Here is a 7,375-nt window from a genome sequence, read left to right as displayed (position 1 = left end):
GAGCCACATCCCCAGCCCCTAAAATATATGTTTTACAACCCACTGGTCAGGTAAATAAATTTATTTACTTCATTAGTTGCTAACTATAGAAAAATAAAGGGTTATTTTTAAAAGTTATACCCTTTGAATTGTATTTTTCCAAACGACTGAATTTATTAAACTACAAAATTGAGAAATGAAACCAAGCTATCAGAGAGAAATTAATAACAAAATAATTTGTCTTTCATTTTTATTAATACTAGAGTACAAACATTTGTTGGAGAATCAAGTCACCATTTAATCAATCTGACTATAACTTATCATCCTTTACTCTTCTTTTTCACCCACATTAAGGTATGAATTTTAAAAGAAACCACTAGTAACATAAACACATCAGAAAAATTAAAAACAATGCTAGGTGATGAAATGAAGTTCATTGCTTTAATTGACACTTTCATGAACAAAAATATGAAAAATACACATCTGCATACATATTAGTTTCTTTTCATTTTCAGAATATGTGATGTACAATTAAATTATTAATAAAATATGTAGCATAAACTTGCATTTGTTAAGGCCAGTCACTAAATGATGCTGTTTTTCTTTGAATTAATAGTTTAATCAACTTAGAGAGATTAAAGATTACATACCATAAACAAGCTATTGTATATGAGCATAATTTCTAGCACAAACAAATATCTTTTTGTAGTTATTGAGAGGTTAAGAAAGATAGCCATTGCCCATGGAGACCAAGAAGAAACATCATTTGTTTGTGTCTCTTATACCAAGGGCATAACACAAGGACTGGAACTAAGAGCATCACATGAAGAAAACACCTTCTAGTGAAGAAAAAAAGATGCAAGTGCAAACCGAATAATATCTTAGACTGTATAGATAGATGCCATAGAATAAATGGAAAAATATATTATTATTATTATTATTATTATTATTATTATTATAAGGCTTTCAATTCTTGTCAATGATTAGAATGTGAAAAATGCAGAGAAAATGCTTGAGAGGAAAAGTTCTTTTAGCTTTGGATTGTGCTTTTGTTACCATTAAAAATCACTTAGATTACTCAAGTAATGAGCTTAGGACATAGAATGGAACTTTTTTCTGGTAAGCTTATGGCTTTGATTTTGTGATAAAATATGATTATTTGAACTGGAATAACCTTTTGCCTTAGTTCTTCTTGATTAAAATTCTCTCATCTAAATCAGGCTTTAGAAAGACATCAGAAATAAATATTGCACCAGTAATGATCCTTTAGTTGAGTAATTATTGAGTATTTGGAGTAATCATGTCAAACCACCACAAAGACTTTCTTGGAACAGAAGCAAACATTAATCTGGAATAATTTAATCTATTTATACGTAATTTACACTGCATAATATTTTTGTACTGCCAGAATTTGAATTAAGGGCTAGTGAATGCTTTTCTTCTCTTTTTAAAATTACGATCAAGTACATGTGAGAGAATAGAATATAAGGAAAGAGTAATTAGTAAGTTGATACACTAACAAATCTCCTGCAATATAGTTATTGCTACTAGTTGATCAAGACCTACTTAGAGTTTCAAAGATGCATTTGTGTTTCACACATTTCCTCTTGAAGATTTCTTCTTGTTTTCCTTCTTCTATCTTCTTTCACAGTTCCCCCTCCCCCCAACCTTCTTTTCCTCTTTCAATTCCTATTTTTTCTTCCATAGTTTTAACACAATAAACATGAATCCAAAATGAAAGTGTTTGATGATCTGACTTTTTTTTCCTTGCAAACTTATCCATACCAAAATGTATCGAGATGTAAATATTCCATTCCAAATATTATTAATTTTTAACCCATCAGTCTCTGTTCTCATCTCAAGCCATTTTAGTACTCTACTGTTTGTCTAAAATGTCCTACCATCCCCTTCTTATTTTTGTATTTGTCTAATTCCATTTTGTCTTTTATTCAGGCTTCTTGTCGTCTATCAGATGTGTCTCGCTTCTTAACTTCATCAAAGAGTAAATTCTCCTTTGAGATGGAACAACGTTACGGATATAGCTTTAATGTTATATTTTACCTTAATTTTATAACTATGAGTCTATATATCTTTTCCCACAGAAGTCCAGAATTCTTTTTAAATAAATATTTTAAAATTATTATTATTTTGTTTAGATTTCTGCATAGTAACGAGTAGAGGCTGAAGTTCAGAACATTTATGATGAATAAAATATATGAACTAATCAACTAATTAAATTAGAATTATCTAATGTCTTGATTTTAGAAGTGTATTAGATATTATTTTTCTAAAAAGTCATAAACTAATTCCCTGCTCCAGGTTTTCAGTAGGAAAAGATTGAATATCTTTTTAAATTTCTGTTATATTTCACAAATATGTAACTACTTATTGGCAAGTAAAATATCCTTCTTGGTGATTTAAAAATTGGTTTATTCAAATAATCAACTCCAATGATTATAACTATCTTAAAATGTCAGGCAGAGAAAGATTCTTAGTGCTTTATATATAATAGTTTTACAATAAGTACTTATTTAATGGATTATTGAGTTGGTAGAATTTTTCATAAACATCTCCAGGTGCTAATCATATCTCTGAATTCTCTTTTTCATCTTGATGTCTCAAAATATTCTTTACTGTCTTCCATACTTCATAGAGGTCTGTCTTGGGCTCACCACAATGATAAAATAATAAAATAGAGGTTAGATTCTTTGAAGACTCCCAAGCTATAGAATACCAAAACTTGTACTTTTTCATGAGAGAAAAATAAAATTGTTGTGCTCATTTTTTGTTTGTGCTCCAGACCATATATCGTATCTTATTTAATGCACGCCCATTCATTTGCTTGCTTTCACTAGCAGTATAAGAGAATTTCTATAACTTAACAATGATTATTTTTCAATGCATTAACTTACCAGTACTATGATGTGAAACAATGTTTGTCTTCTCTTGATCAAAGTAGAAATTTGCCCGTTTTCCCCCCTAGGGGATTTCACATCATGCTCAATTCTATAGATATAGCTTATGTATCACAAATCAAATGTCTTCTCAGTGAATAGTGTCTGCTGGTACTGTGTTGCAATGTTACTTGATGAGCAAAAAATTTTTAAACTAGATTAATTTTCTTCCCCTTATGATTTTTTTCACTTTATATTGTGTTCCTTAATTTTTCTATTCAAACACTATAAATTAATATTTTAATATGTTCATGATGTTTTTAGAAGCCTTTCATTTTCAGAACTTACTCTACCAGGAATTAATATTTGTATTTTTCTTTTTCCCTAGGGGAGACTTCAAACACAGTCCCCCACTACCACAAATTATGCAGTTGAGTTTCCCACATTTGGGGAAACCACAGGGGTCAGCACATTGGAAATGCAATGGATAAGCCTCGCCCTGGGAAAACCACCTTCATGATCATGGTATCTCCCTGCCAGGTAAGTATATGTGTATTATTAAACACAAATTATGAGAGGCCATTGTGTTGGACTGAGTTCTTGCATCAGGCCCCAGCACCAATCTAAACCAAATTTTAGTTACTTGTGGTAAATTGCATATAATTAAACTAAAACTTTAAGGAAACAGGTATATCCTCAAAAGAAACATTTCTGCCCCTGGAAAAATCTTCTGAAAAACAGAAGATTCCAATCTACCTAAGAAAGAATAATAAGGAAGTCCCTGGGCTGGTATCCAACTTAGCAGCAGAGTAGTTTCTTAACTCAAAGAACTGAGTTTGGTTCTCAGCACTTCAAATTATTATAAGAAAGTTTCCTCTGCTTTAACCCTTAAAAGAAGAGTAACTGAAGTAACCTGACCTTCACCAACCAGCTTTTTTCTCTATTGTTCTGTTTCCTTGTTTCCACTTTACAAAACCTCCTGTTCTACTAAGAAAGCCAGGTGGAAGCTCTCATTCAGTTAGAAGAATTGAGGTTGCCCAATTCTTGAATCACAAATGAAAACCAATTACATCATTAAATATATTTGTTGGAATTTTATTTTTTGATAGTGGATAATGTGAACGTGAAGATGTGTATATGCAGGTTTTGTTCATGTATTTATCTGTGTATGAATGGCAAAAAGGAAGATGACCTAAAAATACCTGTCACTCAGATTAAACTTAGGTTTAAAGAAAGAGTGAATCAATTAATGCCTTAGCATAATGCACAAGACTTTGAATTAATTTAGTGATAATCAGAGTAAAAAATGTGTGGGAAATATTGGAATCATAATTAAGAAAAAATAAATTGAAACTGATAACTGGTCAATTTTGTTATTGCAAGGTTAGAGAATTGGGCAACGTTAAAATAAAACAGGAAGTAGAAGAATTTTGAAGAAGTGAGCAATAAAATAAATAGCTTCCCTCTGCCCATGTTAGACTAGGTTATTAAAACACAGGACATAACCTGAATGAATATATTCATTATTATCTTGATTCATGACAGGCTAATGTTGGCATCCAGGAAATGCTTGATGAATGAATATGAAAAAAAAAAAACACATAGGATGGGATTCATGATAAGATATTAGCCAGACACTATCACCTTGAGAAATGAGAATGTTTTGAAATTATCACTGGATACTAGTCTGTCATGTCCAGAAAGACAGTCAAGATAGGTCTAAATTTTGAGTCTAGAATCAATCCTGTTGGTGAAAAAGTGTGAAGTTTGCATCGCTATGCTGGTGATGATGTTAGGTTAATCTGTGAGTTTAGAGATGATGCTCTTTGCTCTCTAATCTTCTTTATTCTTGCTGAGTCTGAGCATTCCTATTCTCAGGCATTATCTACTGTCAGAGGAGGCCAAACATCTATAGGTGAGTATTGATTCGAGTGCAAAGAAGAATAGAGAAAATGCTGAATATGATGTGACAGGCAGGCACCCAGTGGAAATATCGAGAATTCTAACCACGCTGGATTGGACACAGGCAGCCATGGGGGTGGTGGACATTTTAAGATCTGTTAGCATTTCGTATTAGAATGGATAAGACACGCAATCTATCCAAAAATAATTAAAGGTAAATTGAATACTTGAACTCTTCAGCCAAAACCAAACTAATGCCATAATAATAGTTACTATTTATTAATCATATACTTTGGTCAATAACCCATTCAATTCTCACAGCAGCCTTATGAGATAGGTTTGATTAGTAAGTAACTCACTTATCTGAAATGGAAAAAGAGAAGTTAAGTGAGTCTCCCCAGATCATTCAAGAGGTTAGTGGCATAAGAGGGGATCCAAATTCATGTCTGCCCGGCCCTAAACCTAGAGATTTTATTTTGAAACTATTTTTCCTTCCCACATGGAGAAGCAACTACAGAGAATACAATTTCTGAGAAGTAGAAAAAGGATTTGCTTGCAGAAAACATTCTCCTGCCTGCCAACTGATGCTTAAAATCCCCTTAACAGGGTGTTAAATTCTTTGCTTCCACAGACTGAGATAAGGTTTAAAATGCAAATAAACTTTAGAGAGATAACATTTGGGTATAAATTCATGAAAAAAAAATAAAATCTTTTGTGAGCAGATCTGTTGAGGGAATAAAGATTATGTGCCACATGGCATATAAAAGAGAGGGCAAACTGGGTCAAGGGGAAAAAGCGGGGGGGGGGGGGGAGGAGGGAAAGGGGGGTGCCTATGGAAGATGAGGAAGATACACTTGTCTTGAATCACTATTATTCTTAGGTAAGAATGTGTCCTAAATTTTCTCCTAAAATATCATTAGGATTTTTATAAAAACAACAACAACATGGAAAAAAGCCTCATAGAAATGAACTTTAGATAAACTTCATATTTCATAACTCTGAGAAGAGAATAAAAACAATAATACTTACAGGAGTGTAAATATACTTAACTCCCATTTTTGATTTCCTGAAAACTGCTACTAAGCCATAATGCTACTCTTTGCTTCCCCTTTCATATTCTTCTTCTTAAAAGCTGTACATTCAACTGTGCTTGGAGAGCCATTTCTACCTGCCAATGTTGTCTCTGGGAAAAAAGGCAAGTTAAAGGAAGGGCATTTTGCAGCAACTGTAATATCAGAAAATGTGCACAGCTGCTACAGATATGCTCCAAGGGTAACATCTGGAAAGAGATTTTCCCAGTTGATTAAATCATTGCCATTTAGAATGAAATACACATGTTTTTTCCCTTTGACTTTACCTTCTCCCCCTCCAATCTCCAGTTCATAATTTAAAAAGTATTACATATACCTGAATTTCTCCCCCAAATTTGAAGTTTTTCAGAGTTTGTAAATGTTGGAAATTTGCACGCATTAAAGAAGGTTCAATAATAAAACTTGAATAGTTTTAATAAATTTTTACAGCACTTTCCATTAAAATTTAAAAATTGGCTGACCTTATGAAAAAATACTGTGACATATTGGGAGGTGCAAAGATGGTGGAGTAAAAGAAGGGGGTAATTTTACTTGCTCTGCCAGTAGCATTCAATAAAGAAGTATGTCTATGCTGCTTCCCATTTGAGGTGGATGACAGAGGTAATACACTGAATCTCAACATCAGAATCACAGACAGAAATTCAGGTTCTGTGAACATATGACAGAAAAAAAAAAAAAAACCCTCAGTAATCCACCACAGAGGGAAGTGACAACCCAAGAAGAAAGTAAGACTGAATTTGCAAAGAAAATTTGGAATGAGGAAATCCAAGGAACTGTCTGAACTTGAGTGACCCAGAGGCAGCACAGTGAGTCCACGTGTGAGTTCTGCTCTGTGCTTCTAGGCTGCAGAAAAGAGAGCTGATGTGGATCATCTTCTTGGGGTGGCATTCTGCTGTGGAAGGAGCTCTGGAGATAATATAAGCTTTAGCCAACTCTCCGTACATGGACCTGTCCTGAGGCAGGGTGCGAATGAGATGGACACAGGAGATTACCAGGGGAGATCCAAACCAGGGATTAAGAATGGAATGTGGCTCACTTTCCCATTGTGTTTGGAGACTTGCAAGATTAACCAGAGAAATTTCTGAAGATGAGCAGGTGGGCACATTTACACTCTGGGTCTGATTTTGGGAAGGCCACATTTATGCAGGGTGAAATATGCAAGAAGAGTAGAGTTGGTTGCTTTGCCCCAAAAGTAGAGATCTCAGAACACTCCCCAGACTCAGATGCTCAGCAGTGATCAGTATCTCTCTGGCAATGCGGTGGGTGGAGCTATTCTTTGTAGAGCAGATAGCACATGACAAGGCTTGGAACATCAGTAGACTTTTTCTTTTCTTTTTGTCTTTTCTCCTTTTTCAATATGGTGTGAATGTTAATGCATGTGATGCTGGGGTATGTGAATATATATATTTATTTTCATGTTTTTCTTCATTTGTATCACTTTTTCCTTTTCTTTTCTCTTTTATTTATTTTCTTCTTTCCTCCGGCTTGTTAGTTTTCTTTATTTTGACT

At 33.6% G+C, this 7,375-nt stretch overlaps 1 non-coding gene across 1 annotated transcript; it reads right to left on the bottom strand.

The window, feature by feature from the left end:
* Positions 1 to 3,258: 3,258 nt before the first annotated feature.
* Positions 3,259 to 3,421, bottom strand: LOC113183764 (U1 spliceosomal RNA). The gene has a single exon (XR_003300904.2). It is a non-coding gene; the product is annotated as a U1 spliceosomal RNA (small nuclear RNA).
* Positions 3,422 to 7,375: the final 3,954 nt, after the last annotated feature.

The sequence above is a fragment of the Urocitellus parryii genome, chromosome 1 (genome assembly GCF_045843805.1).
Source record: "Urocitellus parryii isolate mUroPar1 chromosome 1, mUroPar1.hap1, whole genome shotgun sequence".
Lineage (NCBI taxonomy): Eukaryota > Metazoa > Chordata > Mammalia > Rodentia > Sciuridae > Urocitellus > Urocitellus parryii.
The sequence above is the reverse complement of the archived record's forward strand: the minus strand, read 5'-3'. Positions and strand labels throughout refer to the sequence as shown.